Here is a 19,696-nt window from a genome sequence, read left to right on the forward strand (position 1 = left end):
TTCCCTACCTAGTTTTCCAGTTGCACATGAACATAGATAGCTTCAGACTTTGCATATTACCTTCTTCTTAGCTGCACTAGTCAAGCATCTGCCAAGGCCATATTAACCTCCCCCCCCTTTTCTCGAATCTCAAACCTGGGACTGCCTGACTTCCTATCTAGGATGTGTCGCCAGAGCTGGCTCACCCCTGGATTGATCTGCCAACATCTTCCCCACCCCACCAGCTCCTCATTCCGTATGCCTGAGCTGACTGCAGTAATTATGAGTCTTGTTAAAGAGACAACCTGGGGAGGGAGTGTGGGTTCTAGAATCAGATCCTCTGGGCTAGGATCCTGGGACCATTTTCACTAACCTGGATGACCTTGAGCTGGTCACCTCCTCTTTCCGAGTCTCAATTTCCACACATGTCAAGGAGGCTAATGATCCCCACTTGGAGTTGGGAGGATTTCATGAAATGACCTATCCACAGTCATTGTGTTGTGGAGACTTGACAAACGGCTGTTCACTGCCCCTCCTCCACATACCACTGCAGAGCAGAAGGGAGTTCTGGATCATCATTACTCCTGACTACTAAAGACATCCCTTGCTTGAAGCTTTTCCTAAACTCATTATCAGATCAAGATATCACTATCATGTTTAGGGTTGGGTTGGAGAAAAAGGAAGTTGCACTGGAGCAACAGGTCACTGACGTTAGAGACTGGGCAGAGACAGCAAAACACAGTGGTGGGGCATGCGGCCCTGGAAGCCGACTACCTGGATTCAAATCCCAGCTTTAACTCTGTTGAGCCATCGGCAAACTACACTATTTCCTATAGCCTTAGTTTTCCCACTTGTTATATGAGGGGTAAATTAGCATATATTGTTTAGAAGTGTTTTAAGATTAAATGAGATAATCTGTGTCAAGTGTACAACATGGGACTCACCACAAAGTAAGCACTCAAAACACCTTAGACACATAGGTCATTTCCAAATTTTTGCTACCTCATTTCCTCTTTATTTGATTTAATTAGGAGAAAGTTCCAGGAGAACTTTTTTTTAAATTTAATTTTATTTATTTTTATAATAAATTTATTTTTTATTGGTGTTCAATTTGCCAACATACAGAATAACACCCAGTGCTCATCCCGTCAAGTGCCCCCCTCAGTGCCCGTCACCCATTCACCCCCACCCCCAGCCCTCCTCCCCTTCCACCACCCCTAGTTCGTTTCCCAGAGTTAAGAGTCTTTATGTTCTGTCTCCCTTTCTGATATTTCCCACACATTTCTTCTCCCTTCCCTTATATTCCCTTTCACGATTATTTATATTCCCCAAATGAATGAGACCATATAATGTTTGTCCTTCTCCGATTGACTTATTTCACTCAGCATAATACCCTCCAGTTCCATCCATGTCGAAGCAAGTGGTGGGTATTTGTCATTTCTAATGGCTGAGGAATATTCCATTGTATACATAAACCACATCTTCTTTATCCATTCATCTTTCGATGGACACCGAGGCTCCTTCCACAGTTTGGCTATTGTGGACATTGCTGCTAGAAACATCAGGGGGCAGGTGTCCCAGCGTTTCACTGCATCTGTATCTTTGGGGTAAATCCCCAGCAGTGCAATTGCTGGGTCGTAGGGCAGATCTATTTTTAACTCTCTGAGGAACCTCCACACAGTTTTCCAGAGTGGCTGCACCAGTTCACATTCCCACCAACAGTGCAAGAGGGTTCCCTTTCCTCCGCATCCTCTCCAACATTTGTGGTTTCCTGCCTTGTTAATTTTCCCCATTCTCACTGGTGTGAGGTGGTATCTCATTGTGGTCTTGATTTGTATTTCCCTGATGGCAAGTGATGCAGAGCATTTTCTCATGTGCATGTTGGCCATGTCTATGTCTTCCTCTGTGAGATTTCTCTTCATGTCTTTTGCCCATTTCATGATTGGATTGTTTGTTTCTTTGCTGTTGAGTTTAATAAGTTCTTTTTTTTTTAATTCTTATTTATTTATGATAGTCACACACAGAGAGAGAGAGAGGCAGAGACACAGGCAGAGGGAGAAGCAGGCTCCATGCAACGGGAGCCCGACGTGGGACTCGATCCAGGGTCTCCAGGATCGCGCCCTGGGCCAAAGGCAGGCGCTAAACAGCTGCGTCACCCAGGGATCCCCAATAAGTTCTTTATAGATCTTGGAAACTAGCCCTTTATCTGATACATCATTTGCAAATATCCTCTCCCATTCTGTAGGTTGTCTTTTAGTTTTGTTGACTGTATCCTTTGCTGTGCAAAAGCTTCTTATCTTGATGAAGTCCCAATAGTTCATTTTTGCTTTTGTTTCTTTTGCCTTCGTGGATGTATCTTGCAAGAAGTTACCGTGGCTGAGTTCAAAAAGGGTGTTGCCTGTGTTCTTCCAGGAGAACTTTTTGTCTCCTAAAATATATTGCCAAATTGCTTTCAAAAGGGGGTTATTCCAGTTACAATGTCATCAGCAAATTGTGTAAATACCGGTTTTGTTATGTCTTTGCCAGCACTGACCCTTATAATTTTTAAAATTTTATATAAGGATTCTCACAATTTGCTTGGTTTTTGTCTCTTTAACAGCAAAGGCAAACAGGGTGTGCCAATAAGTAAAAGTTTATTTGAACTGAGGAGGAATACTTTTTCTTTGAAGAGGGAACTTAGGAAAAAAAAAAAAACATATGCACACTCGGTAAGTATCTTGAAAATTGAGGATGTTGTTCTTCCTGTCGACTGCCGTTACTTCTCTTTTCTGAAACATCCATTTCTATGCATCTTGTTCAGTTCCCTCAGCTTTGATTCTCGATCTGGAATGTGGAAATGCCCCAAATGATGATGATGATTTGATAGTTTTTGATGAAACTTCAGATTAATTTCTATGTCCCTTTGAATGTGCATTTTATCATAATAATTTTCTGATTCAGGAGAAACTTAAATTTCTCTACAAAAGTATCGAAGGTGACCAGCTCAGTTTCTCCATCTGATGATGGAGGAGTGGTGGGATGAGGTAATCTCCAAAGGGCCCTACATTTGAAAGGGAGCTGCTTCACGGGCCTGCCAAGACCTATAAGAACTCAGTTGGTAAAAAACCATATCCCAAGTGAGGGGTGTGCCTGGGTAACTCAGTCATCTGAGTGCCAGACTCTTGATTTTGGCTCAGGTCCTAATGTCAGGGTCAGAGATTGAGACTTGTGGCTTGCTCTACCCTGAGCATGGAGCCTCCTTAAAATACTCTCTCTCCTTCTAACCCACTCCCACCTCCAACCCCTGCACGTGCTTGCTCTCTCCCTCTCTCTAAACAAACAACATATTTTGGGCAGAGGAGGAAGTAAACCAAGACCCCAAGCAGTATCGTGGTTTTCAGGGTCCTGCTAGTTCATCCCAGGAACCTATAGAAAGGCGGGGAGTTAAGAATGCAAGAGAAGGGAACTAGAGCCGGGGAAACCGGAAGCTGAAAGTTCACTGTCCTCCACCCCCAGTCACGGGTATCTTTAGACGTGCAGGGAGGGGCTCTGAATATCCCACTCTCAAGCTCTGGGAGTTTAAGCCAGTTTTATGTAACTTCCCAAGAAAGACAGTTTTCCCCATCTCAGCAGCCCCTTGCTTTTTTTCTATATTGAATTTATCCATTTGTATTATTTTGCATGACTTTTTTGGCATTTTTATTGGTTAATGTGTGTCTCCCTTCCTAGAATATAAACTCTGAAAGCAAAGAATACATCTATTTCATTCATTGATGCATCTCCAGTTTCTGGAAGATGCTCAGTGTTTGAGAAATAGAAGCGGAGTAAAAGGTGACCCCAAAGGGCTGGAGATGGGGAGGGGGTCATGCAGGTTTCCAACCTCAGCTTACAAGTACTCATTTCCTTTATAAAAATGGTCCTGAACCATATATGATTGGTAGAGACTGGATTTGAACCAGGTGATCTGACTCCAGAGTCCATGTGCTAAACTATGATGCTTTTTTGCAAAGGAAGATTGCAGCCATCAACTCCGTGTGAATATTTATTGATGTGAGAAAGAATATTTATTGTGGGAAAATATTTACAACATGTAGGTGAAAGAAAGAGTCAATATATATATTGAAATATATAGCATTTACTATGCAGGCTTATGGGGAGGATTAAATGCGTTAATACATAGAATCGTATCTAGCATATGAAGTTCTTTTTCTTTTTTTTAAAGATTTTATTTATTTATCCAGGAGAGATAGAGAGAGAGAGAGAGAGAGAGAGAGAGAGGCAGAGGGGAAAGCAGGCTCCATCCCGGGATTCGGGATTTGATCCGGGGTCTCCAGGATCACGCCCTGGGCCGTAGGTGGCGCTAAACCGCTGACGCACCCGGGCTGCCTAACATATAAAGCTCTTGATAAAAGTTGTCAAAGTAGTTGGTGAGCCATCTCTTATCTTCAGGATTGATTAGGGAGAAGTCAGCCTCGGGCCTCAGTGTGGAGAGGCTCCCCTGTCATTGAAGAACTGCCTTCCTGGGCTTGAAATGATGTGTTCTATGCCTCTCTCCCTCTCTGCCGTGTCATTCTAGGGGCAGGGGTGAGATGGTGGGAAAACAGGGCAGACAAAGTTCTCTCCTAAGATATGTCTTCATCAAACCCCTCCTCTTTCTACATTCTGCCCACATTTTAATATCACAGATCTGCCCCAGACGTCCAAAGGTAGAAAAACAGGTTCTACATTTTGCTTTTGTAACTTCTACTTGGGAGATGACTTCACATTCACTTTGGGACATGATGTCTATGCTCTGGCAGGGAAAGGCCCCATTTCTACATCCTATTACATGGCTGCAATTATTGCCTTGGGTTCTGTAAGATCCCTGGGTTCACATAATAAATTCCTCTGGAGAAACCCACTGGTTTGAGTGGGTTTCGCCCACTGGCAAACAGGTAATTGCTGGCCCAGGATTGGGTGTTCCTTCCGAAGTAGGCAGGATAAGAGGAATCAGAGAGGAGAGTCTGTGTCCAAATCCTCCACAAGTTTAAAGGTCTGAAATGAGGCAGAAAATGAAGACAAAGTTACCGGTCTGGGCTACAGTCCCAGAGCTGGACTACAGAAGTTGAATTCAAAGTGAGGTGGTGTCCTGGGCAGTGTCCCACTGCTGCTTTCCACAAGTTTACCTTTTAAACTCTGCACCTTGGGGTGCCTGGGTGGCTCAGTCAGTGGTTGAGCATCTGCCTTTGGCTCAGGTCGTGATCTTGGGGTCCCGGGATCGAGTCCTGCATCAGGCTCCCTGCAGGGAGCCTACTTCTCCCTCTGCTTATGTCTCTGCCTCTCTGTGTCTCTCATGAATAAATAAATAAAATCTTTAAAAAAACAAAATATAACTCTGCAGCTTAAAAGTAGAAAGTCTGGGAGGGCAGATACCAGTATCTCCAGGCCTTCAGCCTTCAGCTTTGGCTGAGTTATTTTTGGAGTCAAATTATAGAGTCACGGATTTGATTTGGCATCAGCTATTAGTGGCTTTGCCCAAATTGGTGCCAATTGCAGAGCGTATCTTGAGTATAAAAGTGCAGAGTTACAGAGAAACGAGTGCCCAGGATGCCTCAGGCAACGTGATACCTTTACGGGAAGGAAGAGCTGCAGGAGGAGGAACTGGGGAAAACCCAAGTCAGGGAAGATAAGGCACCCCCCTCCCACCCCCCAGCAGGCCAGTGCTCTGGACATTCCTTTGGCTTTGCTCTGCTGTCGATTCCTGATTCCCACTTCTGGATTAACCCCAGTTCCTGGCCTATATGCTTTGCAGATTAGAGTTTTTCTGACCACTTCTCCCTTCCCCTTTACCTGCTGGTTAGTCTCGCATGAAGAAATGGTCACTGGTTCCTGCCAGTCTTCACCTTTCCAGCTGGAGTAGCTCCCTTGAGCTCCTAAGCCCACGCTGAAAGGCCTGCTGGACTCTCCTTAACGGTGCAATTGGCCAGGGTGCTCCACTCCTTCATCTATTCTCTTACCTCTTAATGAGGCAGGAGGACAGAATGGTTAAAAGCAACAGCTAGAGCCAGACTGCTTGTGTTTAAACCCTAGTGGCACCCTCTGCCATGCCCACCCCCTCCATGAGCTGGATAACTCAAGACAAGCTATTTAACCTCAGTTTCCTCTTCTGTAAAATGGGGATGAAAGTAGTAACACCTAACTCATAGGGATGGGGAAAGGATTTAACTGAATTAATGTCTGTAAAGCCCGGGAAACTACATTAACCACAATGAGTTAGGTGGACAGTCCTGTACATAAGAATCATCCCACCCAAAATGCCATCAGAACTCATAGTGGAGAAACACTGGCTGAGGGCATGAAGCTCGAATGCCCAGGTTGAATCACAGATCTACCACTTAGGTTTCATCATCTTAGACACTTATTAAACCTCTTTGTGCCTTGGTTTTCTCAGTTGTCAAATAGGGCAATGAAATGAATTGTAAAATAAGAACTATGATAGCCTACCTCATAGAGGGGTTGCCTTGAAGCTTTAATGAATTAAAATACACAAAGCTTTGGGATGCCTGGGTGCCTCAGTGGGTTGGCCTCCAACTCTTGATTTCAGCTTAGGTTGTGATCTCACGGTCATGAGATGGGGTCCTGTATCTGGCTCCATGCTCCGCGGGGAGTCTGCTCTCCCTCTTGCTCTCCTCCTGTCCCTCCCCCTGCGCACACATGCGTGCGTGCTCTCTCAAATAACTAAATAAATCTTTAAAAAATATATACAAAGCTTTTGAAAAAGGCTGGCACATAATAGCCAAACATGTTAGCAAATGTTACTATTATCTGTTCCCCTTATCTGACCTTGTAGATATAATAGGAGACAGCATAGGATACATCATAAGCATTTTTTCCATATCACAAAATAAATCTTCTTTGACTATTTCCTTTGAAAGTTCTCCAGAAGAAAACATTTCCTTGGAAACTTGCTGATTCTTATATGTGTGACTCATAGGAGAAAACACTTTCCTTAATGCAGGGAAAATGAAACTGGTCATGTCCTGGCTAGTGGTGAATTAAACTAGCCTGAAGAACCAAGGTGACTTAGTCAGGGATGGTTCAATTCCTAATAACAGAATCCGTGGTACACACTAGTCCAAGCATAATAAACACGTTGGAGAAGGGAAAGGGGGGGGTGTGGAATCTGGATGAGCTCACAGGCAGGAAGTAGACAGGTCTCATGAGGAACTAGAACCAGGAACTGGAAACTTCAAAATAGATCCCCTCTTGGTCACCACTCCTCTGCACTGCCATAGTCTGAGCCATCATCATCTCTTGCCTGGACCATTGCGACATTTTCTCCAATTTTCCACTTGTTCCCCTACAACTCATTCTTCACACAGCAGCCAAAATGATTTTTTTCAAGATTTATTTTTTGGGGGGCACCTGGGTGGCTCAGTGGTTGAGTGTCTGCCTTTGGCTCAGGTCATGATCCTGGGGTCCTGGCATCGAGTACCGCAGCAGGCCTCCCTCTGTCTATGTTTCTGTCTCTCTTTGTGTGTCTCTCATGAATAAATACATAAAATCTTTTAAAAAAAGATTTATTTTGGGGGGCACCTGGGTGGCTCAGTTGATTGGGCATCTGACTCTTGGTTTCAGCTCAGGTCATGATCTCAGGGTTGTGAGATCCAGCCCCATATAGGGCTCTGTGCTGGGCATGAAGTCTGCTTGACATTCTCTCTCTCCCTCTGCCCCTTCTGATGTTCACACGGTTTTGCACATGTTCTCTCTCTAGAGAGAGCATGAGCGAGCATGGGGGGCGGGCAGAGGGAGAGAGAGAGAGAGAGAATATTCAACTAGACCACCTGCCAAGCATGGATCCCAATATGGGGCCTGATCCCACAACTCATGAAATCATGAGCTGATCCGAAACCAAGTGTCGGACACCCAACTGACTGAGTCACCCAGGTGCCCCAATTTTTTAAAAATATAGTAAGATTATGTTGTTTCCCTGCACAGAACTTTTCAGTGGGTTTCCATTCCTCAGGGTAGGAATCTGTCCTTCTTGTTCACTGCTTTATTCTTGGGCGTAGAACATAGTAGATGTTCAATAAATTTGTTAAATGACTAAGTGGGAATGCACCAGGGTTCAAGGTAGAACTACTCTCTCCTTTTCCCTCTGAGGCTAGGGGTTTCGTATTCTTCTTTATGGCTCTGTTCTGGGCTCCTCCCTGTCTTCTTCATATCTCCATTACCATGGCACAAAATGTCTCAGCTCCAGCGCCACCCGGTAAACACATACTAGTGTCCTAATTTCCAAATTTTTGGGAGAAAGAAGTTGACTGTTCCAGCTCAGGTGTGGGGTCTGCCCCTGTCCATTTGGTCATGGCTGGGAACTGCCAAAGCCCACTCATATGGAAAAGGCAATTTTAGAGAAGAAGAGCACAGGTTGGCTGACCACCCCCAAAATTGTGTACTACCTTGAAGGCAGGGGAATCCTCAGTTCTCAGGGAATCCAATAGAGACTTCGGTGGGCAGTTTAATCTCTTAGAGAAGCTCCCAAATAGAATCTAGGATTATGAAGTGGATATAATAAATGACCTACCATTTTTATTTAACTATTGAGCCACTTGCCAGGCATAGTTCTAAGAACTGAATAGGTGTCAAGTCAATCTTCCCAACAACGCTATGAACTAGGTCTTCTTACTCTCATTATACAGATGGGGTAGGGGCAGCCCGGGTGCCTCAGCGGTTTAGCGCTGCCTTCAGCCCAAGGTGTGATCCTGGAGACCCGGGATCGGGTCCCACATCCGGCTCCCTGCATGGAGCCTGCTTCTTCCTCTACCTGTGTCTCTGCCTCTCTCTCTCTCTCTCTCTCTCTGTGTCTCTCGTGAATAAATAAATAAAATCTTAAAAAAAAAAGGGGGGGGTAGTAGAGGCACAGAGAGACCGTAGTGATAGAGCCAGAATTCTAACATTGCAACACCTTACTGCACCTTTTCCTTAACTACCTAAATGAGACAAGGATATAATTCCCTTCCTAAAACAAGGAAAATGAGGTTCAAAAAAATGAGGTTCAGAGAGATAAAGCAAAACAAAGTGCCAAGGTCACCTGGCTACAAAGTAGCAAAGCCTTGACTGCAGTAGTTCTGCAACTTGCCCTATCACCTAGCCCACAATTTTTTTTTTTAAAACAGCTTTATTGAGATGTAATTCACATACCATACATTTCACCTATTTCAAGTGTACAATTCGGTGGTTTCTAGTGTAGTCATAGATATGTACAACCATCACCACAGTCCGTTTGCCCACTCTAATTGTATGGATAATTCCATCCAAAGAGGGAAGTGAATAGCCAATAGTCATACAGAGAGTAGCTGGCCATACAGAGAGTAGAATGAAGGCCACTGCTTCAACCACTGTGAGAATGCTTCTGGAAACCCCCATGGGAATAACTGTGTGTCTCAGAAAAATGACGGCTTGTCATGGCGCAATGGCATGGGGTAGGGCTGAGAGGAGGCAGGACAAGGAAGCTCCCACCCCACGGAGACAGTGACTCTCCAAAGTTGAAACTCTGGCCTTTGGAGATCTCCCCGCCTACTCAGACAACCTCTTTTCCTGTTTCTCTCCTTTACTCTTTTGACAAACACCTATTGTCCTTCAAACCTCAGTTCAAGCATTTCCTCCTCCAGAAAGGCTTCCCTGGTTGGGCTAAGTGCTTTGCTATGGTGTTTGCTGGACATATTTTCTTCACAATAGCGTAGTCTCTCTTTATCTTGTCTCCTCTGTGCTTAGTCCCCCTAGAACTAAAAAGGCATAGATTTAAATCCAGGCTCTGTCATGTTCTAGCTCTGTGACCTTGGGAAAGTACATAGTAGGCCCTCCCAAAATTCCAGTTTCTTTCACTCTTTCCTTCTGATTTCTTGGAAGGTGACTGTTAGCCTCAGTTTGTATTGGAATCCTGGTGTCCTCTTGTTCTCAGCCTTCAGGGAGGTGCCAGACACATTTTTGTTGCTCTGCCTGTCTTCCCGTGGGAAATCATTTTTCCTTCCCCAAATTCAGCTCAGTCTTTGTGGTTTGGGTGGTCCTGACCTCAAGTCCCAGGAGTGGTGGAAGACACAAGGCTGGTCAATCCAAGGTCTATGTTCTTTTGTTGCCAGCGATTGGTCCAGGGTTGGGCCTGTGACTTAGTCAGTCAGGATCCCTTCATGAAATTTGTCATATGGGGGACGCCTGGGTGGCTCAGTGGTTGAGCATCAGCCTTCAGCTCAGGGTGTGATCCTGGAGACCCAGGATCGAGTCCCACATCGGGCTCCCTGCATAGAGCCTGTTTCTCCCTCTGCTTGTGTCTCTGCCTCTCTCTCTCTCTGTGTCTCTCATGAATAAATAAATAAAATATTTTAAAAAATTTGTCATATGGACACCAGAAGGAAAAGAACCTCTCTCTCTCTCCCTCCCCATGGCACCCTCCCTGTTCCCCCACTACAAAGCATGAGATATATGGCATTGAAGATTGGGTATGCCAGCAGTCATCCTGCTGCCTGAGAGCAAAGCCAAACAGAATCAAATAAATGTGAAAGATGAAATAAAAGAGAGTTTGATGACCTCTTGGTTCCAGACATGCCTGAAGTCCTATTTGATTCCTATTTTCCTTAAATTGGCCTAGATTGGATTTTTGACATTTGTAGCCAAAAGAATTCTGATCAAGAAAACATAGGCTCACTTTAGTATATAAACAGGGTAATTGGATCTCTGGTGGCCTGAAGACAAGCCAACAAACTGTGGATAGTAGAGCAGCAAGAGTCAAAGAACAGTGGGCCTTTGATCACTTCATTAAGCTGCTGAATTCACCAACCCCAGAACCCATCCAATTTAGGACTTCTTGTTATATGAAAAAAAAAATATCCTTATTGGTTAATTATTTTTGGAGTTTGACTTTTTTTTTTTTTTTTTGGAGTTTGACTTTTTATAACATGTAGCCTTCCTTTTATTTCTTTTAAGATTATTTATTTGAGAGAGCATGAAGGAGTAGGTGTGGAGGGGAGAGAGAGAGAGGAGAGAGAGAGAATCTCAAGTAGACTCCCTGCTGAGCATGGAGCCCTATTGCAAGCTTGATCCCAGGACCCTGTCATCATGACCTGAGCCAAAATCAAGAGTCGGATTCTCCACTGACTGAGCCACCCAGATACCCTCATCCCTTTTTTGTTCTTTAAGTAAACTCTACCCCCAACGTGGGACTTGAACTCACGACCTCGAGATCAAGCCTGACATGTTCCTGGGGCACCTGAGTGGTCAGTTAAGTGTCTCACTTGGGCTCAGGTTATGATCTCAGAATCCCACGATCAAGCCCGGAGTCAGGCTCTCCACTCAGCAGGGGATCTGCTTCTCTCTCTCTCTCTCTCTCTGCCCCCTGCTCATGTTCTCACGCTCTCTTTCTATCTCTCAAATAAGTAAATAAATCTTAAAAAAAAAAAAAAAAAAAAAAGAAGAAGAGTGACATGCTCCACCAACTGAGCCACCCAGGTGCCCCCAAAGCCATCTTTAGGTTGGTCTCCAGCTGTCTCTCCCTAATTTCTGTGATGTTGGCAAGGGATGACATGGATGTGGGGTGACCACCTCTTGGCTAGCCCAAGAAATAGCATTTCTTACAGTTACTCTTGCTCCTCTGGTGCTGTTTTTTCTTGCAGGCGCTCTCAGACACTTCTGGACACATTCCTGGTTCCTCCCTTCATCCAAATATCACTAGCACTTTGCAGATTCCACTGAGATTTGGGGGAAACAGAAGGACAAGTTCAGCATAGTATGGGCACCAGCTTAAAATGATCTAGAAGACATCACTGTCCTAAAATTTCATGGGCCATTCCTGCCAAGAGGAATTTCTTTCTGACTGTATCCCCCTTTAGGAATCCACTGGCCCCCATCTCCTCCAGCCTCTCCCTAGCTCCATTCCAGTCTCCTGTGTACTCCGAACTTCTCATACTTCATTACACAAAGGATTTTCTTCTCCATACCAGACGCCAGGCTAAAGGCCAGGCTGACACTGATTCACTGAACGCTTCAAAACAAAGGACCCTTACCGGGCCCTTCAAAACAAAGGACCAAACACACTAGAAAATTACAGGGTTTTTCTTCCCCCTAACAAAATTAAATTCTTAGGCTGGGATCTCTTTCCCTCCTGTTTTGGGGAAGCTCAAGAGGATATTACAAGAAATAATTCTCCTGTCTCAAACAAATTGCCAGGGACTGTGGAATGTTTTTTCGCCTTCTAGCTATACTTTAACTAGTTGCCCCTGTGTAAATATACATTTTTAGTAACAATTTTGTTTGAGATATAATTCACATATCACGAAACTTACCATTTTAAAGCACACAACTCAGTGGTTTTGAGGATATTCACTCACAAGGTTGTGCAACATTTGCTACCGTCTTATTTCAGAACATTTTCAACATCCTCAAAAGAAAGTCTGTAACCATTAGTAGTCACTTCCTATTTCTCTGTCCCCAGCTCCTAGCAGCCACTCTACACTGATCTTAAGGGTAAACATTCAGTCTTCAACTATTAAGTGTGATATTAGCTGTAGGTTTTCTATAGATGCCCCGTTATTAGGCTGAAAGAGTTCCCCTCTACTCTTGACTTTGTTGAGTGTTTTTATCATGAAAAGAGGTTGGATTTTGTCAAATGCTTTTTTATGCATCTATAGGCGAACCTCAGAGATATTGTGCCTTTGGTTCCAGACCCCTGCAATAAAGCAAATATCACAATAAAGTGAGTCAAGTGAATTTTGGGGTTTCCTAGTGCATGTAAAAGTTATATTCCTCCTATGCTGTAGCCTACTAAGGGTGCAATAGGATTAAGTCTCAAAAAATGTACATCCCTCAATTAAAAAAATACTTTTTTGTTAATAGATGTTAACCATCATCTGAGCTTTTGGTGTCATATAACGTATGTAATAATAATGACAAAGTTTGAAATACTGAGAGAATTACCAAAATGTGACACAGAGACACGAAGCGAGCAAATGCTGTTGGAAAAATGACGTCGACAGACTTGCTTGACACAGAGTTGCCACAAAACCTTCAATTTATCTGTGAAGTGCCATTAAGTGAAGAGCAATAAAATGAAATAAGCCTGTATTGAGACAATCATATTTTTGTCCTTTATTCTATTAATATGGTATATCCCATTGAGTGCTGTGTAAATTTTAATGTGGTGTTTTTAACACATTCCGTGTTGCTGTGTTAAATCATCACCTTGGTTTATAAGCTCAAGTGGGCCTCATTTTAAGAAAATCTGATAGATGACAATTTAGACTTATATAGGCTTGGTTACTTAGGTTAACAGACTTTTTTTTCCCTCTGCCAAGTTTTCCAAAAGGAGAATTCATTGTGAGCCTACAAAATATAATGCAAAAATGGGATGCTTAGGCTTTTTAGGAACTATCTTTAGTGTCAGTCTCTCTGAGTCTGAGAAAAGCTACAGTATGCAGGATGATTGTTGACTTGGGTGGTGGCGTAATTGGTCAAAATGCACCTCACTGTGAAGTCTAAAGCCACCTCAAGGATCCAATCAGTCATCAAGGAGTTGGTGGAATTGATCATTGGCCTCTTGGGGGCAGGAGTCTCCTTTTATTTATTTTATTTTATTTTATTTTATTTTATTTTATTTTATTTTATTTTATTATTTTATTTTATTTTATTTTATTTTATTTTATTTTATTTTATTTTATATTTTTTAGGCATCTCCTTTGTTAGGAAAATAGAATGAGATTTGAATAGAAATAATGGTCCACAGGAGTCCATTTTCTCTCATTATTATTATTATTATTATTATTATTATTATCATTATCATTTTATTCTCTCTTCTGGAACTTTCTGCCTCGAAGAGGAGACGTTGCTGCCCAGATCTCACTCCAGATGGAGTTGTGCATTCAGCTTGGCCAATTGCCACTTTGAGGACAACTATTTTTGTGTGTTCACTATTCTTTCCTTTGGGGAACTTCTATTCCACTCCACCCCATGTGATACTTGTAGGGCTACCATCACAGGACTCTACCTTTCTGACCACAGGCATGACCCAACTCTGAGTCAACTAGACTTTCTCTAGTCTAGTTGGAAACTTGAAGTTGGAGACATACAAGGATGGAAGGTAGTCAGAGCTGAGTCATGTGATATGTTTACCATATAGCAATAGTTCTCCTCTGTGGTCCTTGGACCAACAGCATCAGCATCTGGGAACTTGTTAGAAATACAAATTCCCAGGCCCTATATCACACCTACTGAATGAGAAATTCTAGGGTAGGCCCCAGGAGTCTGTTTTTGTTGTTGTTGTTGTTGTTTGTTTTGTTCTAAGTTTATTGATTTTTTTAAAAGTAATCTCTACACCCATCGTGGGGCTCAAATTTAGAACTCCAAGATCCAGAGTTTCATCCTCTTCCAACTGAGCCAACCAGATGCCCCAGGAATCTGTGTTTTAATAAACCCTCCAGATTATTTTGCTCTAGAGAACTGGAAGTTTCTGCTAGTGGGATTCTTAGAGCTTTGCTGGATCTTGTCCTTTCCTGGGACTTGGCTGTTGAGATCTTCCTTAGATTCTTTGAACTCCTCAGTGTCCTTCCAATAAATTCCTTGTGGGGTTTGTTTTATTTGAAAGAGTCAGACTTGCTCTCTATTGCTTGCAACCTAAGACCCTGATTAATGGTCCTGTCGTCTAATTCATAGCTCACAGACCCTTTTTGAGCCATGGGCCTTCATCCCATAGACAGGCTGCACTGGTTCAGTCTCACCTTGGTCCTCGTATTTAGCTTCAGCTAAAACATGTTAACTCCATTCCAAACCAAAGTAGACCCATCAGGTCTCCTCTTCCTCCTCCTCCTTTTTAAATTTATTTATTCATGAGAGACAGAGAGAGAGAGAGAGAGTCAGAGACAGAGGGAGAGGGAGAAGGAGGGAGCAGAAGGAGAAGCAGGCTCCTTGCGGGAAGCCTGATGCAGGACTCAATCTCAGGACCCCAGGATCACGACCTGAGTGGAAGGCAGACGCTCAACCACTGAGCCACCCAGGTACCTCCCCCATCAGGTCTTGTGACCAACTTCAATCAATGTCCTGCCTATTAATAGTTTGGTTGTCTCTCCCACTTCTTTATAAAAACACCTATGCCTACATTTATTTGACTCCTCTCTTTTCTCATCTTTCCTCCCACCCCCCTTTTATTTTTTAAAGATACTTTTAAAAATTTATTTATTCATGAAAGACACAGAGAGAAGGCAGAGACAGGCAGAGGGAGAAGCAGGCTCCTCACAGGGAGCCCGATGTGGGACTTGATCCCACATCCGGGATCACACCCTGAGCCAAAGACAGATGTTCAACCACTGACCAACGCAGGTGTCCCCTAACCCCCTTTTAAACTATTAACAACAATTGTTAGCATAACGCAGTTTGTTTTTCTATATTAGTTAGGAAGTAGAATAAGTTGTTTTAATAAAGCGATTCAAAAATACAGAATACTTTTTAAAAATCTCTTGTTTAATAGTTGTCGTTGCTGTTTTATTTCTCTTTTTTTTAAGATTTTATTTATTTATTCATGAGAGACACACAGAGAGAGAGGCAGAGACACAGGCAGAGTGAGAAGCAGGCCCCATGCAGGGAGCCAGACCCGGGACTCGATCTGGGATCTCCAGGATCACACCCTGGGCTGAAGGTGGCACCCCCTTTTTTTTAAGATTTTATTTATTAATTATTACTATTATTATTATTATTATTATTATTATTTTATTTGAGAGAGAGGAGAGAGAGCACACAGGGGGGAAGAGCAAAGGGAGAAGGAGAAGCAGGCTCCATGCTGAGCAAGGAGTCCAATGCAGGGCTAGATCCCAGGACCCCGGGACCATGACCTGACCCAAAGGCAGACACTTAACCAACTGAGCCACTCAGGTGCCCCTTGTTTTATTTCTTTAAGCCTATGAGTGGCTCAGAGTGAGTCCAGAGATGAGTAAGTGGCTCCACTCCAGGCAGACATTTAGGAACACACGTTCCTTCTATTCTTACTGCTCTGCCATTTCCTAGGACATTGCTAAAGCAAGTTCTCCACCACTAACTATACCAACGGCTCCAACTTGGGGGAGAGGGGGAAAATAAGTAGATGCCTAACAATTTCCTTTTAAGAAATGATGTAGGAGAAATGAGGTTCATACCAATTCTATTTACTTTCCAATGGTGAGTCCTCGCATGGTCACGCCCAGCTGGCTGCAAGGGGGTTTGGGAAAAGCGGGCTAGAGCTGGGCAGCCATATGCCCCTCAATATCTTGAGATGAAGGTTATTTTGTTATTACAAGAAGGAAATCATGGGTAATGGAAGATAACTAGCAGGTTTTTTTTTCACATTTTCTAACCCTGAATCTTATATTCATATGTTGAAAGCTCCAATGCCTTCAGGGAATAGCAGGTGATTAACTGAGCAGACTAGGAATGAGGTGACTGGGACTGGGACTGGGACTGGGACTGGGACTGGGACCAGTAGGGTAGGATCATGTCCTGTCTAAAGGAGGCTAGTTGCTTACCCAATATCATTTCACTCTCCTTTCCTAACAGATCTACCTCCAAGTTTGTTTGAGTGATAGTGTAAGTAGGGGATAAATCATGATTTTCTAAGCTAATCATGAAATTTTGGTTTCTAGTGTCCCCAGCCTCCTGAGCTAGGATTGTTCATGTGACTCAACCAAGGAGAGTGTTAGGGAAATCTAGTGGAGGACATCTGGGAAAGCTCTTGCTTTCCTAGTAATGAGTTAGCCACCACTGGAGCCTCCCCTTACTTGTTCTTCCTACTTTGAATGTGGGTATGCTGCCTGGAAATGGGGCAGCAATCTTCTGACTGCAGGGGCAGGGCAAGCATGAGGGGAATACCAGAAGAACTGCAGTGATACTGAGCCAGAGAGAACCAAGGCCAGAGGCTGCCTGCCTCCAGATAGTCTGTTACAAAACCAAAAATACTTGTTTGTTGAAGCAGTTTAAAATTGGTTTATCTTAAAAAAAAATTGGGGATCCCTGGGTGGCGCAGCGGTTCGGCGCCTGCCTTTGGCCCAGGGCACGATCCTGGAGACCAGGGATCAAATCCCACGTCGGGCTCCCGGTGCATGGAGCCTGCTTCTCCCTCTGCCTATGTCTCTGCCTCTCTCTCTCTCTCTGTGACTATCATAAATAAATAAAAATTAAAAAAAAAATCTAAAAAAAAAAAAAAAATTGGTTTATCTTCAGAATTTCATGGCTACTCGAAGCTGATTAAATCCTCCCAGACTTTTTCTATGTGCATATTTACTTTGTAAAGGTATAGAATACATACACTACTTTGCAACTACCTGCTTTCCAGATGTACAATAAATAATGTGCAATACTGTACAATATTAAGATAATATGCAGTGTCACAAGCATCCTTCCCTGATACACACTATTGCTTAACACCTTTCATTTTAAAGACTGCAGAATATCCATTGTATGACTGTAGCATAATGCATTTACTCAACTTTTTTTTTTTTTTTTCATTTACTCAACTTTTTATCACTGGACATTCAGGTAGTTTATGGGTTGGTTTTTTTGTTTTTGAGGGGGAGGTTTGACCTTATAAACAATTCCATAGAACATCCTCACAACTAATTTGTAAACTTCTGAATATATCCTTGTAATTGCATTCCTGATTGTTTAACTTCCTAGAAATTAAATGACTGGGTCAAAAGGTAATAAGTAGCACCCTCTCTCTTTCTCTCACTCTCTTTAAAGATTTTACTTATTCATGAGAGCACAGACAGGCAGAGACATAGGCAGGCTCCCTGCAGGGAGCCTCATGGGGACTTGATCCAAGACCCCGGGATCATGACCTGAGCCAAAGGCAGATGCTCAGTCACTGAGCCACCCAGGTACCCCAAATAGCACCTTCTCTTAAGTAAAATGATATGCTTGTCTTTGGTTCCTACCAAAGGAACCAAAAGCCATTCATTTTCTGCTACCGTAAGTAACCAGCCATTCTTTTATTCATCATCTATTCAGTTAAAAAGCCCAAGAGGACTGTGCTAGGCACCAAGGAGGACTAACTGGTGAGTAAAATGTAGTCCCTGTCTTTAAGGAACTCATGATGGAATGGCAGGGACAGGCAGGACAATAGGCAATGACAATATGGAGTAGAAGGAGTGACAATTGTGGTAGGCAGTTTCTGAGAAGGTTCCAAACAATTCTCACCTCCTGGTATTCATGCCCTTGTGTAATTCCCTGCCTGGGGGTATGGGCTGGACCTAGGGAATTGCTTCTAGTGAATGAAATGTGATAAAAGCGATAAATGACACTTCTGTGATTAGGTTATGAAGGACTGTGACTTCTACCTTGCTGGCACTCGCTCTTGGCTTTCTCATTTGCTCACTCTGATGAAGCCAGTTGCCTTGCTTGCTTGACAGAGAGGCCTACATGGCAAGGAACCCAGGGAGGCATCTGGCCAGCAGCTCTTGAGGAACTGAGGCTTCAGTCTGGCAGCTTGTGAGGAACCGAATCCCAACAGTCACATGGGCTAGGAAACAGATCTTTTCTAGTTGAGCCTGAAGGTGACTGAGGACAGCTAAACCATGCGGGACTGTGTGATCCACAGAAACTGTGAGATAATGAATGCGTGTTGCTTTAAACCAGTACGTTTTGGGGAAATGTGTTACTCAGCAATAGATAACTCATACACAAGGGGAGTGGTACAAACAAGCACAATGTGAGAGGTGTACACGTGAGGGTGGCACACCATTCCATGCTGGCAGGAAGGGCTGCCTCTGGTAAGATGTCGGAGAAGAGGGTAGGCTTACATTGCAACTTGTAGACTAAGGAGGCATTAGTTTGGGGAAGAAGGGAGAGACGGCATTTCCAGCCAAAGTCAGCAGGATAATGGAGTTAGTTGTATGTTCATTTCCCAGACCTGTTGCCAGCTCACTTGTCACATCCTTGATTAGATGCAAATTTTTAAAATTTTAATTCCAATATGGTTCATACAGTGTTATGTTAGTTTCAGGTGTACAATATACAATTCTATACATTATTCAGTGCTCCTCATGATATGTATGCTCTTAATCTCCTTTTCCTATTTCACTCAGCCCCTTCACCCACCTCCCCCCTGGTAACCACCAGTTTGTTTCATGAGGTGAATATACTGTGGAATCAGCAGAGCTTATGTTTCAGGGCACCTCACCTGCTCATAACCCTTCCAAAGCCCAGGAAGCACCCTTCTGTAATGATAGTTTTGTATTCTTTTTCTTTCTTTTATTTTTTTAAAGATTTATTATTCATGATAGACAGAGAGAGAGAGAGAGAGAGAGAGAGGCAGAGACACAGGCAGAGGGAGAAGCAGGCTCCATGCAGGGAGCCCGACGTGGGACTCGATCCCAGGACTCCAGGATCACGCCCTGGGCCAAAGGCAGGCATCAAACCTCTGAGCTACCTAGGGATCCCCATCGTATTCTTTTTCTTAAAGAGACTTCTGGCCTCTGTTTCAATGGACCTACCAAGACCTTCTCACTGCCCCGTACTCACCACTGCCAGTCTACAGCATAGACACACACACACACACACACACACACACACATATAGGCTCTGTTTCTTTGAAAAGTGTTTCTCAGCAGCCTAGCCTTCCCATCCTGCCTTCACTTCCTTAACCTGAAGGTCCTATTCTTGAACTCTTTAATCATCTTGACTGCTGCTTTTGACGTTTCTCAGAGCTTTCCCCTTCAGTAGTGGTGCCCAGAACGGATGTGTTTTTCTAAGC

The 19,696-nt window shown here is 43.5% G+C and overlaps 1 long non-coding RNA gene across 1 annotated transcript in view; it reads right to left on the reverse strand.

The window, feature by feature from the left end:
• Positions 1 to 4,017: 4,017 nt before the first annotated feature.
• The window catches only part of LOC112659798 (uncharacterized), a 35,200-nt gene continuing 19,521 nt past the window's right edge, over positions 4,018 to 19,696 (reverse strand). Inside the window, exons 3-6 of the long non-coding RNA XR_007408082.1 lie at positions 11,566 to 11,678; positions 5,788 to 5,956; positions 5,124 to 5,285; positions 4,018 to 4,992 (exon numbers count right to left, since the gene is read on the reverse strand). This is a non-coding gene — a long non-coding RNA (uncharacterized LOC112659798). The remainder of the gene's footprint in view (positions 4,993 to 5,123; positions 5,286 to 5,787; positions 5,957 to 11,565; positions 11,679 to 19,696) is intronic.

This window comes from Canis lupus, chromosome 2, assembly GCF_003254725.2.
Source record: "Canis lupus dingo isolate Sandy chromosome 2, ASM325472v2, whole genome shotgun sequence".
Classification (NCBI taxonomy): Eukaryota; Metazoa; Chordata; class Mammalia; order Carnivora; family Canidae; genus Canis; species Canis lupus.